We start from the raw sequence: 25,615 nt of genomic DNA on the forward strand, positions 1-25,615 counted from the left end.
AGGAACTGTGAACATTTTCTAGTTCTGTATTTGGAATGCCAGATATTCCCTGACCCTGGGTGAACTCACAAATGCTTTTCTCCCTCTATAGAACCCTCTTTTCAGCATAAGAGAAAGAACTGAGAATGATTCAGAACTAATTTACACAAAGTTTTCCCAAGTAATTCTCAGCCACCCATGGGTTTTCCTGGAGAAACGATATACAATAGGCTTTTGTTTCCAAATGGATTTATTTATTATTTTTGAATCTAAATGCTTGGCTTGACCTGATCTTAAAGGGCTTTTTTGTTCTGAGGCTCAGCAGTTCATCCTTGGAACTTTTTGAAGATGGGGCTTTTCTGTGAATACACAAGGTATCATAAATCTGTTCAGTACTAGAACTAATGCAAATTATTCTATTTATATCTGAGTTAGAGCCTGTTACATTTATAAATGAACTAGAGACAAAACAAAATGGTCATGAAAGAAGTTGTTTTAGTTCCTTCAGAATGATATTTTTGTGAATTAGGTATGGCTTCCTTGCCAGAAAAACATGAGGTGGAGGGCCATATTCTCAGCGACAGGTTTGCAGTTCTTTCAGGCTCTGAGCTCTAAATGAGCTGTGTAAGATTAGTTGTTAACTATTCATTGTGGCTATTGCTTGGGTACTTGAAACCATGCCCTTTAGAGGCAAAACAAAATAGCCAACAGATCCCTATCTTCTCCACTTCAGATTTTTTAATCATGAAGGCATTGTACCATTTAGCTGAAGATAAAACAGTTATTTTAATTTGAAAATAACGCTGCTCAAATAAAGAGGACTTCACTGAGTGGTTTACTTAAAAGTGTTCTTTATACTATGCAGTATAGGAGAGGGGGGTTTCAACATGGTCTGCTTGAAGATCCTCCCTGTTTTAGTTTGATTGTGGAAGCTGTGATATTTGATGAGCCGAAAAGATAATGAGGATTATAGGTTTATGGGGATGTGTTAATCGTCCTGTGTAGAGAGGTGTTTCTGGTACCAGTTAGTATACTTAGAGAGCTGCAGCTAACTTACACCTGTTGAATGCTTGCAACTGAATGGGAATTTCTGTTAAAAATTCAGGTTCCAATTATACTGGGGAGAATTTTCCCATTTTAGTTCTTTTATTTTAGTTCTGTATTTTAGTTCTGATCTATTTAAAAGTCTTTGTCTCTAGCTCATCTTTGCTAAGTAGCCTTGCCTCTCTCTGCACTTCTCTTTGCAACTATAATGCTTCAGATTGTATGTATGGTGTGCATCTTTCTTCTTGAAGAGATATTGTCACTAAAATCCAAGCTCTGAAAATTGTGATGGTTACAGATAAGTACGTTTTGTCTAGTACTGAAATCTTGTCATGCACAATCCAGAAAATGAGAGAAAAGGGGATTTTTAGCTCATCTGTTTTACTGCCATGCTTATATGTCTGACTTCCCTGCAATGTGTTTTTTCCAATGTCCAATCTACTTTTAAATGGCTGAAGTGGTGGGGTTTTTTTTCATGCCACTGAAAAAGCTTTATGAAGTACATGAGAACTGACTGTAACAGGAGCCTTTCCTAATAGCTAGATATGGTTTTTGCTTAATTTATTACTGTCTTCTCATGCATAGAGCTCCTTTTCTGTCACATACTGACAACTCTCAAAATCTTAATTCATCACTTAGTCTAATTTCTTTCAAGGATCGAATACCTACATGTTATTAGCAATCAGAAATCATAGGGAAGGGATTCTTACCCAAGTATGTAGTGTCAGAGGTAAATGGCTAGGCAGGAGCCCCATTTCCCTCCTTGTTCTAGAGCCCCTTCAGATGTGCAACAGAGTCGATTCTTGGTACATTCCTGGATTTCACATCAACAGTGCACAAATAGTTGAGGTTGGAGGATGAAACTTCTCATCATCCACCTTCACCATCAGGAATAACCTGATAAGGAGATAACATGGATGAAACAAAACCCAAACATTTCTATTTCTACTAGTTGTGGAAATTTATGTTGTAGTTTGTCTCCATAACTGTTAACCTGAGGCTAGATGACATGAAAACCTGAAGCTCCTTTTGTCCCTTTGCATTTTATCCATTAGCATCACCATATTTTATTCATTGGCCCTGAGGCTGAGACACTGTACATTCCCTGTTTGCTTGAGCATTCATTGTTGTGTGGCATCAGTGATGAATTGTCTGGCTCCTGTTTGATCACTGAAATAAAAACTGCACATCAAATCTGCTACTGGAATTTCTTTTTAAGAATTAATTCTAACACAGTTTATGGCACACTCAAAAGCAGAAAAAAATAATGCCAGGAATGGAGTGAGGAATGGACAGGACCGTTCTTGAATCTTCGGCCAACCCTGAAGTGAAATTAAAGATTTGAGATGCTTCCCTACAGTTGTGTTAACATGAGGGTTTAGAGATAGATGACGTAAGGGAGATGAAACTCAGTGGTAGAACTGAGCTCTTGAACTCTATGCTGATTAAAATATGGAAAGAGTAGATATGGCCATTTCCAGTGCTACGATGGATGTTTGTTACACCACTTCAACTATTGCATTATTTGAGACTGCAGTGTCACCAGGTAGCTGATGTTTGCTTTTTTTTTTTTTTTTTAATTCCAGAAGCTTCTGACAGTCAGCAAGGATTGTATCCAAACAGTTGCACTAAGTAGTAGTGCACAGCTTGTTCCAGCAAATGCATTATTAGCTATTAAACATTTATACAGCAGTATAAAGTTAGACAAAGATTCACAAACATAAATAAGACCTGTTCTGTGCACTGCAGAGCTTCCAGTCTAAATCATGCCTAGATGATGACATACAGCACAGCTGCTTGTAGGAGGGAGGGTGAGAACTGTTTGAAGGAAAAGTGATTTCTGAGAAGATGGTGACTGGAGAAGGATTTGCGGGTCTAGGAACTAACAAATCAAAAGGTGCAAACTGAAGTGAAAATAGGAATCGAAGAAATAGAGCTAGTTTAGGAGGTAGTAAGGAGCAGAAAAGGAGCTGTTAGTTACGAGATAAATTTAATACAAAATGGATTGGAGAATGCTCTCTTTTTGCCACTTCTTGATTCAAGCAGAGATTCTTTCAGTGTTTGAAGCATCTTGCAGATTTTGAGAATGACACACTTTGGCTTTCTACCAATTTTCACTGCATGCTACCAGAATGGAATAAAGTCTGTAGGAGTACCTGTCTTGAAAAACAATGTCATTTCTTTGATCTGCCCTGGTCAAGAGAAAACTGTATTCCTTCAATGCTTATTGATCTTCTGAGCTCTGCGCTTTTTCCATGCTTCTGAACAGCAGTTCCACCTGGGATGCTGCTTCTGTTGACTGGGATCTTCCAGTAGTAGCTTTATTCTCTCTAGATTCATTCATTCTATCTATTTCTCTATCAGCTGTTTTTTGTGTTTTTTTTTTCCTTTTTTCTCCCTTAGAGCAGTGTCGAGGAACTGAAAAACAAAGGATTGCACTGATGTTTGTATCTGTTGTTTGGAGTCTTCCCTATAAGGGAGCTACAGAAAACACTTCATGATGAATCTAGTGAACAGTGTAGGAAGAGATTATTATCTGGGTCTGGCTCTAAGCAGAGTTGTAGTTCACAAGGTCCTCTCTGTTCTGGAAAACCAAGCTGACTCCACTGTGGCACTGCTGGGAGGAAGAATACATATAAGGGAGGCATGCTTGGTGTGGAGAAAGCAACGACACCTTCTATGAACCTCTGTTGCTATTTTTCCTCCTTGTTGTCTGTTGACATTATCAGGAATCGAGGGACTCCTTGCTGACTTTGTTACAGCCGGATCCATCATTCAGATGCATTTAATTTTGCCCACACTGCCAGGAAGCTTTTAGCTTGTTAAAACCAGCTGGTGCCAGGTCTTAGTCGTCCACACAAGTAATTTCATGGCAGTACTATGAAATTATTAAGGTTTCTGCCAGTTAAGTTTGTGTTGCTTTGTGGCCTTGTCTCATATCTGGGCATGATGCAAGTACAGGGAGAATCCAGTTGCCACTGTGAGGGGAATGTGCTACAAATATAAAAACTTGCAATATGTAGCATTAATGTAGATTTTTGCCTGTTTTCAAAAGAGTAGGGTATGAAGTGACTCAGCTGAACTCATGGAGAGAGACTCCTGGTAAGCCTAAAAATGAGACTCTAGTCCTTCCTGGGGCTTTTCGGTGCCCACGCACCCGTTGTGTCCCAGCAGCAAATCTACATGTGGCATTTGGAAAGCAAACTTTTTATTTGCCCTAGCACTGCACTTAACTATCTCAGACCATTACTCTTCTTTCTGCTTTTCCTCACCCCCACAGTCATTTTTAATAGAGAGCTATCAGAGGAGTTACTAAACATTTGGCTGAGTGCAGTGATTTTAATCACAGTAGTTGCTGAATGTGAGAAGTCACATGCTGGAAAGCTGCTTGCACAGAGGCAGTGAATTTGAGAGCAAACTGTCAGGAAAGGGCCAACATGTTACCATCCCAGCAGGCAAGCTGGTCGTGCTGTCTGTCCGCCCTGCTCTGCCAGCTCCAGGCCATTTGTGTGCAGGTGACAAAGGCTACGGCTGGGGGACACACAGAAAAGTATCACTGGGTACTGCCTGCCTGGGGCTGAGGCTGGAGTGCGGACCTCTTAAGTGTGAAGTCAACAAGCACTTTGTGATCTGTTCCCAGGTAAACCTCCATCCATATGGCTTTGACCATTTGAGCAAAACCTGTTTGACTTTAGTATCAGTCCAGCTGGAGGATGTTGTTTTTAGATGCGATTCAGGTAGCACAAGCTGGTGAAACAAGCTTGAGTTGTTGAACTAACTGTGGAAACAAGCAGCAGAGCAAAGGTAATTTGTATAAAGGTCTTGGGCCACTGCAGGCCCTGGTGCCAAGGTCAGACAGGTGGAGGGAGGGAAATGTCACAGAGGAGGTGAGTGGGGCATCTGAGATATTAGCGGCAGCTACTAAAGAGTGGAATGAGTTAGAAGTGAAAGGGGCAAAATATGCAGATAGTAAATAATCCTGCTTACCAAAATATTGCTAAGAAATAAAATTTCACCCCTGGAAGGAAAACCATAAACTTCAGCTGGTGATCTGAAAATGAAATGGGAACCAAAGGCTTTTTCCTCCTCTCCACATACTATCACAGGGAAAAAGACAGAGTCTGTTTTTTTTTTCCTGCCTGTTCCAGAACCACAATGGCTAGAATGATAAAGCTTACACTATTTCAGGTTTGGATCTGTGAGCTAAAGGAGATAAATTGCTTCTTGCATGGGAACATGTAGGGGGTGGGGAGAAAATAAAGAATGAAGCACATGGGAAACATCTGCTCCAAGGAGGCATTTTAGGAGTAAGCGTCAGCAAGAGGGTAGGAGAAGCAGCTGTGCTGCTTGCAGGGCCAGAGTTGCAGTGAGAGAGAGGGGAGGAAGCAGAGCTAGTTGTAAGCTAGTTCAGCCAAGCCTGGAAAACAGAGTAAAGACCCAAAGTGCAATTTGGGGTGGATGATGAAAAATTTGGAGTTACTGTGGGTGCTGCACTGCCATTAACCTAGACCTAGCTCAGGGAAAGGAAAAAGGCAATTTGCATGTGATGAAAGTGTGGTAGGAGGTTGAGAAGTGATGTCCTCTTTGTTAAGAGAATCATGTCACTCTGTAGTCAGGAGGGAGCTGAGCTGTCTGGAGAATATCAAGCCAACTGAAGAGGGACAATACAAGAGTAAGGCTTCCAGACTTTGCTTCTTGCTGTGCCCCAGGCTCCTTGTGTGAGCTCTACTTTAGCGTAGATTCCCGTGTTTGGTTCCAAGTTCCCAGAAATGCCAGGAGCATTGCTCCAGACATACAGACAATCATACTTGTTCCCAAATATTTGTCTTACCTGACTTGTTCTCTTGGCTTCTGCTTTGTTTCACCAAACTGTGAAAGATTTTAAGTTCTTCTATGGAGCTGTCTTTTCATAACTGGTGTAAATGGATTCAACTCATTGCTTAGCACTGGTGAGATAAATTGGGAATCAGTCCAGCTGAAAACTTATCCAGTAAATACAAAATGATACCTTGCTGATGGAGTGAAGCTTCTTTGTTTCTTTTTAAGCTACAGCTTTCCCAGAATTGCTAATAAGTTTCTTGTATGTGACCATGAGGCTTCTGGTACTGATAAAGGCTTTTTGGATTAAATAAAATGATGATCTGACCAACTGTAGCATCATCCAGGTCCTTTTTTTCCTGAAAAGTAAAAAAACAAATAAGAAAAAATATCCATAAGTTGCTAAAATTAAAATGCTTTTATTTCTCTAATTGTTGGGATTTCACCCCCCCCCCCCCAGCCCCCCCCAAGTGCTTTTGGGAGACCGGTTCAAATCCCACTGAAAGCAATAACAGGATTCATGTTACTGATAGCAGACTTTGGGTAGGTAATAAATTTAGTTATTGTGCCTGAGGATTGCGCTGTTTATACTCCATGACTCAATCTTTATAGCTCATGATATGTAATAAGTTGGAATAAAATCTACGTATCCAGTTGTCTCTTATTACCATTCAAATTTATGGGAAGCCCTTATACACTTAAAAACCACAGTTGCCCTAGAACTGATCTAATCCCTGTTTTCATAAGCCTTTTTTTGGATGAAAGTACCTCAAAGTGCTCTACAATAACTTCTCAAACTAATCCAGTACAACTCTTTCTGTGGTTGTGCTACACCACCATTCCCATAATGAGCCATACAAAAGGCAGTTGTGGGATTGCTTCATTTCTAATTGAAAAGAGCTATCCACAGATAGGCATAGTTGTTAATCCTGGGTTTTGGATGGGACTAATGCTTTTTTTTTCCCAGTCTAGGTGGGCTGCAGAAAGAAAAACAAGAAAATTTTCCATGAACCACAGTAAAAGAAAATTTTGCTTGCTGTGTGAGAAGAGCCACTCCCAAAGCAGAATGCTTTCAGGGTGGGTGGGGAAGTTAGCTGGAATGGAGAGGCTTTGTGATCCAAAGAACAGATTCAGACTGTTTGAGGTTTTGTTCCACATCCCCGATGCTTGGTTGAATTGCCTCAGCCCACCACATTTCTGATTTAAGTTGATCTCTGTTTGGTTCCATGTAGCGGGAGCATTTTTTGAATGGGTTCTCTCAGGTAGACCAAGGGGTCTGAGCACGACCTTCTTGCATAAGTGTGTAGTCTTGGCCAGGCTAGAGTTCAGATACCAGCTTTCTGTTTGTGAGGCTGTTTTGCAGCTTAGAGGAACTGTCTGGCAAAGGTGGGTGGGAGCAAAACTTTCTATTGATATGAAAAAAAACCAAATCTGACAGATTTTCTGGTACAACAGTACCAGACCTTAGTCTGGATTGTTTACAGGAGAAGTAACCAAAAATAGTCAGCGTTTGAATCCTGTGGTGTGTACAGAAGGCAGTAAATATTTGTCTGTCTTTTCCTTCCCTTTGAGATATACACTAATGACTTCACTGTCAGTCAGACGATCTCTGTTTCTATACTAACCCAGCTCTTTAAGGGGGACAGCCATTTCCCATTACAACCATATAGAGGCCTTGAACTAAAATACTTTGCATGCTTTTGCAGACCTACAGGAAACATTAAACATGCGAAGACAGACAAACAGCTGTTAAGTCCCAGCTTAAAATTAAGCAGAGTAGGGAAGCAGAATTTGTGGCTGCTTTTCTTAGACCCAGTCTCTGAAGTCAGTTGGTTTATTTTGCATAGAAGTGTCTTGTTTCTGAATATTAATTAAGACCAGCTGTTGAAACAGCAGAGCTAGTGGGCAGCTACGCCTTCTGCTACACAGTGAATGCTTGAGTACTGCAAGGCTGTTTTTAAGGTATGTCTCTTATTGTCCAACTATTTGCTACTTTCTGCTATGGTTGTTACCCAGTTGAAAATTGAAAAATGCCAGCTGATGATATATAAAAAAGAAACACATGCACTTAAAAAGGCTTTGATATTAAATATCAGGTTTCACGACCAGAATGTATTAAGCAGAAAACAGGAGAAATAGCTGCTGAAATCTGTCATGGAAAGACTGTTGGTGAGAAACTTTGCACATGAAGTAGTCAGACTGGAGTCTCAAGAGAAGAGACACATATGTGGCAGTGTGAAAAATGGGATGCTTTGGCTGTTGCCTTTGAGGAAGTGCAAATTCACTTCAGGCTAGTAAGGGTTATGTCCCAGTGTCTTATTTTGGTTGGTAGTCAGAAATTCAAAATAGCTTTGATGCTTGTATCTTAATGTACATAGTTAATTCACTGTCTGTGAAATAGACCTAACAACACTGAGAATATAAAGCTACAGGTGTGGCTCAAAGATGCTTCTCTTAATCCAGTCTGCTATCTCTGGCAGGAGCCAGCGTCACAGCTTTAGGGAGGAGGTTAATGTTGAGGCCAAATGCAAAGTGTTACTTCACCAAAGTATCTGCACCTTCTAGTAATTTGTGGCTAACAACTTCCCAAGGTATGAGTTTTAGCGTTTAATTTTTGAGGTAGTTTACACAGCAGACCTTTACAATATCCTGTGGTAATGTGGTTTGCAATCCAGTTACATATCCTGTAAAAAAGTACTGGTTTTGTTCTAAGTCTTGAAGAAGCCTGAGATTTCATTCAGTGTTACCAGAAGGAATGAGCCACCATTCCCAGATTTGTGGGTTTTATGTCCTTCAAGATTTAATAGAGCTCTCATTTCTCCTCTGTCAGCACTTTATCAGACTGAAGAATCCTTGTTTTGTTTTTTTCAGTGTCTCCTGGAAGAAATATTCCTGGGGCTTTCACTGTTGTTATCACCTATCTTCATTCTCTATCTAATCTTAACTTTGTGGTGCTAATATGTACGAGAGATGCTGTCAGTCATAAATGTTGCTATTAATGATGTAAAATTTATTGTCTTCTTGGGACTTGTTGGTGAGCAGACATTCTGGATGAATTGGGTATTATATTACATGTAGATGTAAGCCTTAGAAAGTGCACATGAACTCACAGTTGTCCTTGCAGGGAGGAGAAAGAGAATCTTTTAGGGATTTATTTCCCCTAGTAAGATGTGCTGATTTTGAAAATTGATAGATGAATATCCAGTATGTTATATTAATTTCTGAGCTGAGTTAGAGCCAGAGCTGATCTGTTTTGTTTATTAATTATTATTTTATTTATTTTTATGAGAAATGCAGAGCAAGAATAAAATTCAGAAGAAAAAAATGTATTGTTAAGATTCCAGAACTAAATCATTTTACACCCAAGAAACTGCCAGGACATCCTCTTCCTTTCCACGGCAGCTGTTTCCACTCTGTATTTTAATGAGTGGGCTGAACTAAAGCCTTTGGGAAGGGCTTTCCCCTCCTCCCCCCTCTCCTGGCGTCCCTACGTAAAAGGCTGAACTACAATATCGCACACTGTGCTTCTGTTGAATGAGTAAATGCGTATGGCTGGACAGCCCAAAGGAAGGGCTACATCATGTTCTCAGCTGGTTAAGCTCCTTAACGTGAGCTTTTAAAAATTTTCCTGGATGCTCATCTGACGTGATTTTGGCTGCAAGAAGTGAGTATTTAAAACCTCAGAAGTTTTAAGTGCTTTCCGGTCTCTTCTGCATTTTCTGCATTTATGGACTATCTGTTGCCTTTGGAGGGAGATTGCTTGAGTTATTTTACTTTACATTTCCTGTTAACTGTTTGCATCTCTTCTGAATGAGTTAGAATGCCTAATGCTGCACGCTGAGATTCTTGCAGGAAAGTAGCTCAGATGATGTTGCATATGATCTGTGAGGGAAAGAACTAGCTCCTTTTTACTGTGGAACTAAGCAGGACTTGCTTATCTCTGCAGATGTTGTTCCCAAAGTACTTTCTGAGTCTCCTTTTTATTTATTCCTCTCTGCCAGCTGAGTGACTTTTATTTAAAAAAAAAAGCCTGATTGTGTAGTTTTATTCAGTGTCTAATCAGTCACTCTTATTTGTGCTGAGAACATCTGCTTTCGCAGCAATACAATAATTTCTCTGTTTTCCGTATGCTTTCTCATACTGAGCAGAACTGAGAAAATGGTGAAAGCAGCAGTACTTCTTTTTTTTTTCTTCTGGTTTTCCTTCGGCACTCGATTACATTCACTAAACTCAGCAAATAGCAGAATTCCCTCTGGAGCACTGGGAAGCTGCCCAAACTCTCTGCAGTTGCGTTTTGATGGACTATTCTTATAGTGGGGTTTTCTTTTTTCTCTCTCTCCTTTATGGTCTGCTGAAATTCTTTCTTTTGTAACTGCATTCCTGATTGATTCCATTCTCAGATAGGCATCTCTTGCCTGTTAAATTTCCCCAAATGAACATCCTGAAAGAAAAGAGATGCCATGTGTCTAACTGCAAGTTCAACTTGAAGAATTCTTAGCTAAAACTGAGAGTAAAATGGGCTCAACTTCAGCACATCTTAATAACTGTTAATTTGGGGCTGAAATTATTCTCTTAATGTAAAAGAAAATTGAAGCTGATACGAAGCCTTAGAAAATTGGTTTGTATTTTGTTCTAGGTTTCTGTGCTGCAGCTGGAACCATTTAGAGTCAGCCTCAGACTTGATGAATTGACTCAATAATTAGTAGCATAGTTAAATCATTTTAAATGTGACCTAGTGCTAGACTTTTTTCTCGGTTCTGCTGACAAATATGGGAGAATTTCTTTTGTTTTAAAAGTCTGTGAAAGTATAGAATCATAGAATTGCTCAGGTTGGAAAAGACTGAAGATCATGAAGTCCAAGTGCAAGATTAGGTGCGGTCACTTGGACTTTTAGATAAGCATAGTGGCTGGTATCTGTGCTGGATCTTCAGTTCCATTTTTCAGTTTTATTCTGTTCCTGTAATGACCAGTGTCAGTCCTGGTCACCTCACTTAAGTTTTGCATGGCAGAGGCAGCCCCTACTTCCCCCAAAAAGGATATGGCTGTAGACTGGGCGTTCCTATGGCCTCAGGCAGCCTGTGCTGTGCACAGCCACCCAGAAGTTGCACTCAGGTACTGAAGGTCTTGTATAGGCTTTGGTCTGAGAGATGAAAAGTGCAGCTAGTTTGAGTTTTATTTGGATTCAGCTGAAGGCTGTGAGCACTTTTTGGTTTAGGTAGATGTGGGTGATAGCTGAAGATGTAACCCTTCTCATGATGGGTGTTGGTTTTAATGTTTCCATTAGGTGTGTTTCATCTTCTTGCTTAGTAACTTGTGGTCATTTTAAAGGCTGGAGCTGTTACATGATGCTGGGAACAAACTGCTGCTTTCTGCTGCTCTGAGGAGGAGTCCTGTTTGCCAGCACCTTTCTGAGGGCCCTCCTGCTCCTCCAGTCCCTGCCTGGGGGTGGCTGCCAGTGCCTGAGCTCAGGAGGCTGAGCAGAGCCCAGCGCATTGCCTCATGCTCCTGCTGGGTTTTCCCAGGTGGTTTCCTTGAGATTAAAATCCAAAGTTTGCTATTCCAGAGTTTTCTGAGGCACACCGGACAACTGATGAAGATGTCTAGAGGAATGGCTGGATCCCAGAGCATGGTTATTAACAGCTGTTAAGCCACTTCGTATAGAGCTTCAGTCTAGTCTGCTGGAGGGCTCCTCTTGTAAGGCTCCTTTCAGGTGACTGAATGGTCTCCCATTTATAGAAAACATTATCTCTATTGCAACCAGTGCAATAGCTCGCTGTCCTGCACAGCCATCAGTTCTTGGCCAGTAAGAAAGGGAATGACTGCACCTAGGCTCAAGTGGGCCCAGCAGCCTGGGAAACTCACCCTGCCTGTGATAGAAATAGGTTTTGGCAATGAGCTGGGGCTCACCAGCTGAATGCGTAACTGCTGCACGCAGTGTGATCTCTGTCATGTTATTTGATCTATTTGTGTTATGTTTCTTTCGCTGTGCATGTAATAATGCTTTATTTGTTTGTGTGGTTTCTATCAGCTCTGAACTAGTCTGATAAGGAGTGCAGTCCTACGCACACCTAGAGCTTTAGGGATAGGATTTGATTGAACCATTAGATAACACTGCAGTAAAAATACTGAACTATGAAAACAGATTTTTGATTATTATTATTATTTTTTGCATCTGCATTTATTCATACAGAAAGCATTTGTTGAACTGAAGATCTGCTGAAAGCTTTATTGGGAAAGGGTCGCATCTGTCACACAGAGCATGTCTGTTTGACTTCAGTTTATTCCAGTTAATCCATAGAGTAAGATCTTGGGCTCCTATTTATGGTTTTAAGTTCTGGTAATATTTGAGTGGAGGCAAGCACAGATTTATGTGTTGAATCTTCCCTGCTAGGCAGGCTGCAGTAATGTTTAGCACATTAATGTGTTATTTTTAGATTCCACTGAAATTTGCTGGCCCTGTCTGTATGTGGTAGGATTTCCCCAGGGCCAAGACTGCAGAACTAAAGGGTGTCCTATTGTATGAGAAGGCCTGTACAGCCTTTGACACGATTAGTTTCTGAGTTACAGAAATTGTGTTCTGATCTCTCCAGACTCTTAAAAAGACTTAAGTTTTGTAGAGAATGGACTCTGAAACCTATTTCTTCTTGTTTACCTCTCATCATCTCACCACATTCATGAAAAGCTTCTGGCACTCAAATCTGTGCTAACCTGTTTTGCAGCTCACTCTCAGATACCTATTCAATGTTTTCATTCTCACTCAGTGTCCTCATATTTTCTCTGTGACTTCGTAATTGCTTTGAACTCCATTGATTGTGGCACTGAGGAAAAAGGAAAGAAAAAATGAGGAAAAGAAACAGAACAAATTTTAGTCCCTGTTAATGAGAAAGGGGGGAAGATTTGAAAATTTGTCTTTTAAATATGATTTTTCTGCATGGCCTTAGAGACTCTAAAAAGTGTATGAATTGAATGTACTTCATGAGGAATAGGGTATTACTTGTCTTTAATGATGCATTTTCTTGCAGATAGTTTGCACAGGGGGATTGTTATCCATGAGGTTTTGTCTGGATTTTATCTTCAGTGTACTCAAGTATTCTCATTCTTAACTTATTCAGGTTGTGAGTGAAGGGAATGATGGGGTGGGAGAAGGTGTGTTTCTTAGTAAGTGGAGTAATCATTAATGATGCCAATGGAAATCAAATGACCCTTTCTGTGATATTCATCTTATATGTTTTTGTAATTGGGAAAATACAGACCTTCTCATGGGGATCTACATGGCTGCAATTACTGGCATGGATCAGATGCCATAGCGAGGAGTTTAGGTTGGATTTTCAGCTTCAGAGCCGAAATCCTGTGTAAAATGTATTTGAGATAAGTTACTCTGGATAGATGTGGGGGAAAGAGAAGTCTCTGTTCTTGAGAAGCGCTGCGGTGTTTGAAACGGTATAAATGTTACCTGGAATATTCCAGGTGCTTATTGCCAATTAAAATCCTGTGAGGTTTTTTGGGGAATGTGAGGACTGAGTGATAAATGCACAGCTCTTATTTAGTGCTGATCCCTTTTTTAAAGTTTCTGAAAAGGAGGCTGGTGGACTTAGCCCTATTTTTTATATATATATATTTTTAATTTGAGAAAATGAGGCACTGCACTTCAGTGCAGTGATAGCAGCAGGCTGGGAACAGAGCTCAGATTTCCTGAGTCCCAGATCCTCAGTGACCTCTGAGAATCTGAGCCCTGCTGAATTATCTTGAGGGAGGAAACATCATGCCGAACTGTGATTACTTAGCAGCGCTCTGAGTGGGTGCATCCTAAGGGCTTGGAAGCTGAATGTCATCAGAAAGTCTGCTTTTCACAAAGGCAGGTCTGGAAGATGCATGACTACAAAAATCAGGAAGGGGAGGAAAAAAGCTAATGCCACCATGATTCTATTTGCATATTATAGTATTACCAAGAGCAGGATATTGTCTCTGGTAAATCCCATATGCTTACAGAGAATGTCGTATGGTTGTCTAAGGTGCCACAACAACAAACATCTCTTGGACCTTTCCTTAGCATGTTTATTGTTGTTTTTTTTCCCTTGAAATGTCTGCTTTGGTTGTGTGGGTTGTTTCGTGTTGGTTTTGTTGTGTTTTTTTAGGGAAGCTGAAGGTTGTGGTAATGCTCTCTCCAGTAAGACAAGTCCTGTGAGAAGAGATTGTTGCTTGAAATTGTTTGAGCTTTTTATATAATTGGCCACTCCTAAAAATGGCAAAACATCACTGTTTCATGCACAAGGAGGGGTTGTAAATAAAAAACCATCCAAAAATACCATAGTTCTTGGCGGAGACAATAATATTTGGCAGGAAGTTTGTCTGCAGATAACACACAAGACTACTACTTCAAATGTTGCTTTCTTTTTTTCTTAGTAGGATCAAAAGGTTCCCCCTCAGTTTTTGGCATGTATATGTATTTAAGTTGTTTTGGGGCATGTTGTATAATTAAGTTCGTAGGCTTGCCCAAAACCTCAGATTGTCAGCTCCTACACATAAATGGCAACTCATCTATCACATCTTCAGTAGCAAGGGGGAGCAGGCTGTCCCAGAGCCTTTTAAAATGCCTTGCTTTCATATTTGCCAAGTTCTTTTATTCTCTGTAGGTTTTAATGACTCAGACCTCTGAAATCTCTTCCATACATGGATAAAGTGTAAGCTCTGGCTGGGGGTGGAGGGGAGAATGGAGGGAACAACTTACTGAACTGATAGTTTTAAACAAACTTGAGTAGTTTTCTTAAAACAGCACTTTAGTCCTCTCAAAGTCGTATATGTATGTTCACATACAGAGCATCTCCCAGCCTCAGTCATTATGGAAGCTAATGGAAATAAGTCCATGTACAGCAAATGCCTCTGTTTGCATACCAAAAGGATATCCAGCCTCAGTCCTCCATCGAGGCCTGTCTGAGCAAGGAGCCTTTTTTGACACATTTCAACAGAATTCTTTAAGCTCTTCTGCCTTTTTCTGTCTTTTACTCACGTGTTAATGAAATAATTTTAATGTCATCTCCTTCTAAACAATGCACAACTTCATGCTTCTCAGAAGGTTGCTAATGGGTGGTCAGCAGAACTATCATGTCAAATACCCATTTCCATTTCTAAAACATCCACTGAAATAATGAAAGATTTTGTGTGGGACTTACTGAGCCCTCTTCAGAGCAAGAAATGTATTTAGAGGAGCTGTTTTGACCTGGTGCTCACTGATGTCAGACTTGTATTTTCTCTGTTGGTCACATTGGTCACAACATCTAGGTGTTGTGGATAGTTTTTTCAGAAGTATACAGTACAGTAAAATCTGTGCCCATTCAGGCTAACGGAGGCCTATTTCTTCCACTGTAGCTTTTAGTATGTGACATGGCAAGGTCGGGTTCCTTAAAACTAGGCTTTTCCCTCTGGTGGAGAGGTATAAAGGGACCCCGTACAAATGCCCATCTGACTTGGGCATTTGATGGAGTCTGGTGTTATGTGTGTGTCAACCAGCAAAACCAGTTTGAACTGACTTTTCTGCTAATCAGTGAAAAGTACATATGGCATTTCTGCATTACACTGAGAAACACCCCCAGATTTAAGTAATCTGGTTTTCTTAATAAAAACCAAAGTGCTGATTATGAATTGAAGAGCTCCAAGTGTGATGTGGATTTGTGATTTGCAGGGTTTCTGTTCTGTGCTATTTGCTGCATGTCACAAGACTGCTAGTGGAAGCCAATTTCTTTGTTGCAATGCTACAGCAATCTATCAGTTGCTTGTGGCATTTTGTAATGGATCCTTGCTAAAGTTCACAAGGAAATGAAGATCACTGTCTTCTAAATGTCACGTGTATTTTGCAGATAATAAAAGCATTTTGTTACTGAAATGAACTGCCTTTTCTTCTCCCATTGACATTCTGAAACTCAAATTTATACTGTGCCCTGCAGCTCTGGATAGCATTGCTCAATTTGTATTAAAGCATTAGCAGAAATAAATAAAACTGTATTCTAGGGCATCCTTGTTACGTGATCTGAGGCAGTTGTTAGATAAATTAAGAAATCACTATATTAAGTGTTGATTTAATGTGAACATGGATTGCCATACAGAAGTGTGCTAACAGATGCCTGCAGACCCCATGACTTCAAGGAGAATCCTTCCTTCCATGAGTAGCTGCCTTGCAGTCAGTGGGGCTGCTTGTAGCTGGCTGTGTAAGGTGATGCAAAATCAGCTCCTAAATACAGAATGTACCATGGACTTTTTTTTTTTTTTTTTTTTTTTTTTTGTGGAAGTGGAGTGGGGGGTTATCTTGAGGGGTAGGACTTCAGTCTTCTCTTTAAATAAAACACTATGGTGCAAAATTGATTAGGGTCTAAAATGTTACTTCAGGAAACGTCTCATTCCATTTCCATTCTTTAATGCTGCCTCTGGATTTACACAATCAATAATATACATAAATCTTTCATGGACTTACTCTATATTTCCTTTCTTGTGTGTGTCATCTCTGTCAGCATCGGGATAAACAAGATCTGCCAGAGCAGATTATTAAATACAGCTAACACTATTGACTGTTTCTGGAATGCGAACTGCTTTACAACTAGAAAAGGTTATTGTGGTTCCTTAGTACAGGAGTTGTAAAGCAAGCTGGAAGCGCATAGGTAAATACTTCTACAATAACTGTGTGAGCTGAGAAGACTCTTGATGTCCCCTGCAGCATATGCTAAGTATCTCCCCTCTAAATATATTGTTTCATCAGCTACAATATTTTGTAACTGATACAGTAATCCTGATCTTTCAGTACTCTAGGGGATTATATTTGTAGACCACCAGTGATGAACAGTTGTCTTTCAGATAGGTGCAGGTTTCCCTTAGACCCAAATCCTGCTCTTAAGAGCCCTGACCTCATCTGTGTCAGAGCAGAGAGGGGTGTTAAGACTTCCAGGTCTGCTTGAGCACTTGGCACCACAGCCTGTGTGGAACTTTAGGAAGATGAAAGGGTGGCAGTGTTATAACACTGTTGTTGTGTTCAAGATGGAATGCTATCACCAGTGAGTTGTGCCATCTGACTTCTGATTAGTGACCTTGATGTCGTGGGATCCCGAGTGTTCCATCATAGGCTGATCTATGTTTTAAGTACAATCCCATTTTCAGTCTGGAATTGACGCCTTCAGCTGTGGTATTTGCACAAAGTGTGTTTGGGTCCAAGTGACATCTCTGCCAAAACACAAACCACAACCTTAAAACCCACAACTTGAAATCTGTTACAATCTGACACTCTCTACTTCATATTAGATTATTAGGAGGAAATCTGCTTGTCTTTTCAATATCAATTATTTCCCTACCTAATTGTTTTGTAAAGGATTAAACATCTACAAGTAGCAGGGGATGATGCTGTCATCTCAGCTGTTACTGCCTGCGCCTATGACAGAGGGCTTATTGCTATACTTACAAAGGAGAAGTAAGTCTCTTAAAAACAAGGCTCCAGGCTCTTTCCACAGTTAACAGAGAAAGAAAAGCACTGCCATGTGGCAGTTCATTGCAGCTTATGTGCCCTGCTCTAGGACAGGATTATATGTCCTGTGGAAGCCCATATCACTCACCTCGTACTGTTGAGGTAATGGTCTAAATGCCTTATGTTTGGTTAACTCTCCCTAGCTGAAACTGATCTTGTCCTTACTGTTTGCCTTGTGGAGATGTCCAAGTTTAGAATTAATGGCAATGCTAATTGTTATAATTGTTATCTTTGGTGTGGATTATGTTTGACAAAGTTCCTGTATACTAATACTGGTTTGCAAGTCATGCTTTGGCAGTGTTTTTGGGAATGGGGGAAGATTCCATCTGCTAGCAAGCACAGAGTAGCTGATCTTGATGGGAAATAGATGAAAAATAGAAGGTCACAACAAGATAATTACACCTACAGCAGCCTGCAAGATCAAAAATTTCCATAAAATTGAAAAGCTGAGAGTTTTATGCTACAAATGTTTCAGATACGTGGTGTGCTTGATGTTTGCTTAGAGCCAAATGGGATGTCAGCTTTATGCGTGAGTGAGGTTGTTTACTGGGAATGGTCAGTTTTGCTCCGAATCTGTCACGTAATTGTAAAAACTAACACAAGCTTGTCTGAGGCCCCTATTATTCTATCACTATATTACTTTATTTCATGTAACTCTTGGTATCTCATAAATGAAGTATTCCAGAATTTTATATAGAGAATGCCATCCTAGTGATGTTAGTACAACTACTTAATAAATGTATTACAACAGCCTTTAAAGTAGGTGATGCTGTGCTCACTGCATAAAGTGCTGCACAAATAATGCCTTTGCTGAAATACAGCGCTAAAATAAAAGTTGTTCAAACTGTAATTCTGTACTTCCCCCCTCCCACCCCCCCACGTATCTTAACACCCAACAAGGGGGGAAACTCTTCAGATTTACCTGCTGGTATTTGTGTTCAGTAAATACTTTGTGGGTTGAAAAGGAAAACTACAGATCTGTATGAAGATGAAAGTGCAATGTGAGTGTAGCTCTGCTCTAGAAAGAACAGAAGTATCTGGAGGAAGTTAGGTGTGAAGCTGAATCTGTTTAGCAGAGGTTGGCATTTGTGTAAGTTGTTTGCAGCCTCAGAAGCCATCTACATCTGCAGTTGTTTACATGTTTAAACATTATGGCAATACACAACTCTGTTTATTGACAGTGATCAGTGTGCAGGGAGCTAAATAACTGAAGGAGTAAATCCTAATTCTGTAGGGTGGCTTTTTGTTTGTTTTCTTCAAGGGATTCCTTAGCAAAGGTGTAGAAAGATCCAGGTTTTGTTTTGGCCTGGGGGCTGGCATTCTGTTTATTCTAATCCTGTTGGGTGGGAGGAAAGAGTTGTAATAAGATACTGTCTGTGCATGTTTTCTTTTGGATTGACTGGGGGGAAAAAAGAAAAAAAAGGTTTGATTGCCAAACACACTGAATTCCTTTTGTCATGGACCTCATGTACCAGAGACAGAAATTATGGCAGGTTCCGTTTTGCCATCTACTGAGCTGCTTCGGTCAGATGTGACTCAAGCCATTTCTTGGTAGTACAGGTTTGGACAGAAGGTGCTTTTGTGTTTGTGTGCTGAGCTCCTGGTTGTGGGGCACTCAGCAGCTCCATTGGAGGAGGTTTCTGCTCACTTCTGGACCTGTTTCAAGACCGTGTTTTAGTAGGGTGGTTATCACATAGAGTGGTTCTGTTCCGAGGCATCCAGCTTCTTCATTAGATGTGTACACTCTTATCTAGACACTTGTGGGGAATGCATCTGTTGAAGGGTGCCAGCACTTCACGAACTTATTAATTAACAACATTTGGATTGTTGACATGAAACCCCAAATCACATCGGTAATTCAGTGCAACAGAGCCAGGGAAGGGTTTGCTCTGTTATTAAGGATTCCCTTTGTCATTCTGGGAGTCTATTGGCAACTGATTGCACTGTGGACTCGGTTCATCTGGCAGACTGTGACTTCCAGGGGGACTTCAGAAAAATTACATCCTGTCTGTGCTTCAGCTTTTGCATCATCAGAGTGGGAGCAATGCTTGCATAGTCACAGCAATAGGGACTTGTCAGCTTAGAATAGCTCTGAAGTTCAGATGACATGCTATGGAAATGCAGGATTACCATTTCCCTCACACTTCTCATTATAAAGAGCGTGCCAGGACTTTTGTGCCGATAGCAGTTCTCTTACTGCATCACAGAGCAAGTTCTTGCTGTTTGTAAGAGCATAGTTTCCATTTGTCATGGCAGACTATTTCTAAGCTTTGCTCGTAATTCAGGACTGGATTATATCACTGTAGATGCTTTCATCAGAAACCAAATCCAGATGCAGTGGGCTGGCAGTTGATCAGGTTGAACTACACAGGGTTTTGCTGAGACTAAATAAGGCTTAAATATTTTCGTTCTGTTTCCTCTTCACCTTACTTATCATGCTGGCATTGACAGAAGCAAGGCTGCTTTCCTGAGTGTTGATCACCCTGCTGCGTAGTCAGTAAGAGCTGTTAGCAATGTTTAAAATACAAATTACTTCTTGATGCAAGAGAGACACAGGGACTTGAATTGCAAACCCCTCTTATTTTGGCAAATCTATTAAGATGTCAGGTAGCTTGTATGGTGGACAGGACTGTGAGGTTTGCAGTAGCACAACCCTGACATTTGGAGCTGGCAGCCAGCCCTGGAGGTAACAGCGCACTCAGTATGTTCTCACAGTGATTCCACTAGCAGGTCTATATCTGGTAATAAGCGGCTGCTAGCAATTTGTATAGCAGTTTGGACTAATTGCTAACAGCACTGTCACCTGTCACTAACAATTAGTAATCAAATATTGCCTCTCTTCAACTCTCAGCAATTACTGTGTGTGCTATAAGATATGCTGTAACATACCATGTTCAGTAAAAAACAAACTTGTTCTGATTTTTGCCTGAGGAGTGTTGGTGGAAGGCAACTTTCTGCAAGACATGACTATCTCTGGCCTGCAGAAGTCATCCTTTGTTTCCTCCACATGGGAGCAGGGGCAAGGGATAACTTACACTCCAGGGAGGGTGTGTGACAATACTGCTTTAGGGGCACTGGTAGCCAAAAATGCCTCAACTTCATTGTGTTTTTAGAATACAAGCCATAATCTCTTGCTCCCTAGCCATGGTCTTGGAGCAAAAGAAAGTGCTGTTCTGATTCGTAACAGTTGAGTCAGTAAAACAGCATGACTTGGCATCTAGCTATAGAAAAGTCCAGGGAAGGCTATTGCTTGCCAAATATACAAAGTGTTTGTGTGATTTACTTCAGCTGAGATGTGAAATACATCCTACGCAGTCTGGGCTCAGTAGGAAACCTGGGGCTAGCAAAGTGCAGAGACTGGATGGCAAGTAGAGATTGGAAAAGCTGCAGGAGGCCCCAAGGAGGAGCCTCGTCTCTTGCCTCCTGGAGGCTGCCTTGTGACCATGAGAGCACTGCCTCTGAAATGAAGCCCTAGAACAGCTCTGTAGGTGATGTGGTAGAAAGATGAAGTTCATCTGAAGATGAGAGTTCAGGCTTCTGTTGCAGAAGAGTCCCTTTAGTGTTTTATTCAAAGGCAGAGGCCATTGGAGCTTCCTGGCGCAGCTAGGGCTTGTTGCTACTTTTCCTCTGGTAGGAAGAGCTCTAATTTGTGATGCAATTTAGTTATGCATAAGGATAAAATGTCAACTGTTCTGGGCTCGTTTCCTTAAAGCTATTACAAGAAACATCTCAAATATTGAAAGTTAATTAACTGCAGACACTACTTAGTTACCACTATTAAATCTGTTGTGTCATTATCTATATATGGATGTTTATCTTCTGAAAGCTGTAAGTTAGAATTTGTCCTTTTACTTATCTGGGCCTAGGCTTGCTGAATATGTTCTCATGCCTTATGCAAATGACAAGGCAAATAAAACAAGCCAGTATACTTCCAAATTTGGTTCACAGAAATTACTGGAGTGAATTTCAGAGTTGTCTCCTTCCAGGAAATGCTCATTCCAGTGACCTCAGCAAATCAGTCTGTCTTCTCTGGAAGATCTCATCCTGTAACACCGAGATAATTCACTTTCAGATATGTAGTCTAAACTGCATTAAGACATGTTTAGTCACTGACCTCTTCACTGAGCGCATGTAGCATTCCTCTTTCCTTGTTCCTACATGACCATTTTCTGATAGCAAAGCAAGAGGGGATTAACTTGTACAAGAAGTCAGGTCCGTGTGAAGAATGTGTAACTGTTACACTGACAGAGACGTGTACACTGTGAGTGTAATTTAGGGGAAGAGTCTTCTAGGCGCTTGGCCTTCATTCTCTTAAAAAGAAACAGGAGGATCCCGGTGCACAGATGTAACTGCACTGATGCAAGCTTGATATAGTTGGTCATATCAGCATCTCTGGCAATACATTTTCCCTTCATTGACTTCCTTGCTTTTCAAGAGTCTTAGTCTCATTCCTGTTAGAATAAAGAGCTTATTCGTTACTGCCTTTGACATGAGGCTTGTGATCATTTATACACACATGCCTAAATGTTTTGCTACAATGAAGCCTTTGGGATCTGCAGCTGTACTTATCTGGAAATCAAACGGTGCTTTGCCTTGGAGTGTGTAGGTTTGATTTTTGAACGTAGAAAGGTTGCTGATGCTGCAATTACGATAAAGAAGTGTGGTAAGTGCTGCCTCAAGGGGGCTGTGAAAAATGGTGGACGTGGCTCATTAATTCTTCCAATATAGAGGTGTCTAGGGTGAAGAGATGTCTCAAATAGGCAGAGGCTGTTCATACAATTACTTCCATGAAATGAATGTGCCTTGGTGATCGAATTAATGCATGTTGTTTCAAACTGGTAAAGAGCCTCCTGACCTGTTTTGTTGAGCCCTGGTTTGGAAAGGGGTGGTGGAGAGGGGAGATGGGAACAAGCAATGACAACAAAGAAAAAGATGTATCTGAGTCAGTAAAATGTGGGGAAGAAGGAGAAACTATTGTGAAAGTGTATTCAGCTTCTCTTGGTGCAAGACATAGCTTGCAGTTCCTATACTGCATGTGAGCTTTGGAAAGTTTGGAATGAAGTAGTTCTCCTTCTAAGGTCTGCAAGTGTTTCAGAAATAAAATATGTTAAAAATGAACCCATGATATAAATGAACGTGTAGCAGTTAAGCATAGTCACCTTTGCTGCTTACAGGCCCTGTAGATTTTAGCATCTGAATAACGAAGAACTTCCTCTCTAATGCTGTTTGTCTGATTATATTGATCTTTGGAATGGGAATATCTTCCTAACTCATTCCAATCTCATCATGCTGGAGCAGCTCTGTTTGCTCTGATTACAGGGAAATGCAGTGGGGCAACGCTGGTGAACGCTTGCTGAGAACAGAAGTACAATGCAATGCAAATTCCCAGGACCCTGGCAGTTCAGCTAATGGATGCCGTGTGTCTTTTTGTTAGTGTTTGAACATCTGTTTAGTTAGTAAGCCAAACCCCAAGGCAAGTGAGTACCTTGCTCTTTTTAGGACAAAAGTAATATCATTTGAACAACTTGTTGAAAATGTTTTGGCCCTGTGTAGTTGTAACTAGCCCAGATGTATTATAGTAAAGCCAAGCTCTGTTATCTGAATGAATGGAAGGCAAAAGGTATTTCTCATCACATTATAAGCCAGATATAAAGCAGTTGAGTTGCAGGTCTTCTGGATCATAGGCTGTTTTTAATAAGTCACATTCAAAAGGTTTGTCAGACCTCACTGTTCAGAGAAAATTGTTTGCTTGGGCCAAAGCATTCTCTGCTCTTGAATGTGTGGCTAGGTTCTGCTTATCAGCCTCTGGGCTAGGATAAGTGAGCTGCTTATATGGAGAGTGTCTGTTCAATTAATTCCCTTTGCAAAAAGCAGTGTAGGATTGAAGAGGGATGGATGAAAGGAATGAGAAGAGTTTGTCCTCTGTCTGTGTTAATATTTCTGCTAGTCTTTCTACACAGTGCTGATGTGGTCTAGGCTGTGAGTTTCCATGAAAGTAGTTGCTCTGTATTAACTTCCTTACTTAGTTGTGAAGAAGGGGAAGACAATCTGCATAAACTCTGTAATAGTACAAAACTCTGTAATAAACTCTGTAATTTATCATGAATTCATTCAACTAAGATGCGCTCTCATAAATGGCAGCACTGTCTGAGACTCAAAATATTGACTTGGATTAGACATATAAACATTTGTAAAGACATCAGTAAAAGTAGTAAAATTTTACACAGAACTGAATAAGAAACAAGCTGAGTTTGATCTTAATGTTTGATGCCAGGGAAGTTTGACTCTCAGATTTTTAATGATTTTTCTAGTTTTTAAAGTGGAAAAATATCTCAATTGTGAAAATCGCAAGAATACTGGACAGCTGTCTCTTAGCTCCACAGTGATATCCTTCCTCCTTCTTTAAGTTCTGCAAACATATTTGACTGTTCTGTTTGAGCTGTGCTAGGTATCTCTACCTCTCTCTTCCAGCTCATGGTTTAGTTGTCTCTTGGCTCCAATTCATAATCTGGCATATCTTTTTGTCTCTAACTTTTTTTTTTTTTTAATGATAAGTCTGAAAAGTTTATAGTTCATCTGAGTATTTGTGAGGTGTCCTCATCTCTCAGATATTTAGTGACCATATTAGGGAAGGTCTGAAGGCCCAGAGAATATGGTTTATAGGATTTGTTCTGAAAGTTTAGCGTGCTTAGCAAATTTGTAAAACAACTTCACTTGATGGCTTGCATCTTATGCAAGGCTGTAAATAAGAGGAGAGTGGTCAGAGCTCGGCTGATCCACGCGAGTACTTAAATAATATCTCATGGGAAATACAGGGAACATTGATTTAATCAGGTTCATGGATACCATCTATTCTGATGAGTGACTGCTTGGAGAAGGTGTTAAGATGTGTGAAGATCATGCTATTGTACTATTTCGCTGTTTCAATTGACACCCCTGAAATGTCAGGTACTGGTGTAGTGGTGCAGGATGAGGAAGCATTATTGCTGTAATTGTAGCATTCTTTCCGTGTGTAAAGAAATTCTATGATAAGTTTGGCACAACCTGAGCAGTCATGCTCTGTTCTTAACTAGATTACCACTGCATCTTCCTTTCCTTTCCAAGGGATATTCAGCTGTGAAATGTATCTGCCCCTGCATTCTCATAGAATCCTAATGAATAGAAACACCTTCATTGTTGTCATGGTTAATCTGCTATGAATTTTTAATAGTATATCAGGATCTTTCTACATTTTCTTCAATTTTTCTTTCTCAGGGTTATTTTCTGTATCACAAAGACTGAGGCTGTTGCATATTCAGGTTGTTTTATGAATTAAAAGCCAAAAAGGCAAACAAAAGAAAAAAAGAAATAGCTGCTTAAGAATGGCTGCATCTACTCTGCCAGGTGATGGTGCCATTACTGTGCTCCTCTGCAGTGGAAGTGTAATGTTCACTTTGCAAAATGTAGGCAGTTGTCAGCTCTGGGGTTGATGCTGGCAGCCTGGACCTTCAAAGGTGAGAAATAGGGTCTCTAAAGGGAAGCAGATCTTTAGGAATGTGAGAAGTAAACATTGAATAGGTCTCATGTATATTTACATTAGAAATACCTACACGAACACTTAATTGATCTCACCTGGGAACTTAGATCAGTCTGTCATTCACTCTGGAGCACAGGGCAAACCCAGGTCTGTAGCAGCTAGTTCAGGGTCTGCTTGCATCTTGCCCTGCATTGTGCTAAGTGATGTTCCTAGAACTTTATTAAGCTGAAATCTAAGACTTCTGTTTACTGTATGAGATACAGTACCTCAGATTTTACAGAAAAACGCAACTGTCATAAGAAGTGCAGTCAAAACACAAGAGTTGTCATGACTGGGCCTTCTGTATTGAATTAACATCTGACTTGCAGCTTCTTAGTGTCCTGTGACTTCACAGGGAAGAACGTCCACCCCCAGGAGACGGGATCAAATTCAGTGTTGTGCCCATTGCAGTGTAAACTGTGAAAAGAGTTGGACCCAAGGGAAGCTACTGCTCAGACTCTCACATTGCTTTTTCATGGAGCTCAATGCACTCTTCTCGTGTTTCTCAGGTCACGCCAAAGCAAGGCACATTCTCCTGGCATCAGAAGAAAAGGGCAGAACTTCCTCTTATACGCTCATGGAAGACAGATGGGAAAACAACCTCTTCTGTGAATGTTAACTCTTTTCTTAAGCTTATGCAGTTACTCAACATATTAGACTTCCATGCCAAGAAACTAAAGAAAACTTCTTATTTCATTCATGTTTGCCTTTCTGAA

At 40.5% G+C, this 25,615-nt stretch overlaps 1 protein-coding gene across 31 annotated transcripts in view; it reads left to right on the forward strand.

Moving 5' to 3' along the window:
* SORBS1 (sorbin and SH3 domain containing 1) overlaps window positions 1-25,615 on the forward strand; it is a 154,993-nt gene that overhangs the window by 38,317 nt on the left and 91,061 nt on the right. For 17 of the 31 annotated variants that reach the window (XM_085554334.1, XM_085554338.1, XM_085554339.1 and 14 more), the window contains exon 1: window positions 9,363-9,505. The exons of the other annotated variants lie outside the window; for them this stretch is intronic. The gene's annotated coding sequence lies outside the window, so the exon portion shown is untranslated. Of the gene's footprint in view, window positions 1-9,362; window positions 9,506-25,615 lie in introns of those variants that run through there. 31 annotated transcript variants of the gene reach the window in all.

The sequence above is a fragment of the Coturnix japonica genome, chromosome 8 (assembly GCF_054131305.1).
Source record: "Coturnix japonica strain WE chromosome 8, WE-NBRP24, whole genome shotgun sequence".
Classification (NCBI taxonomy): domain Eukaryota; kingdom Metazoa; phylum Chordata; class Aves; order Galliformes; family Phasianidae; genus Coturnix; species Coturnix japonica.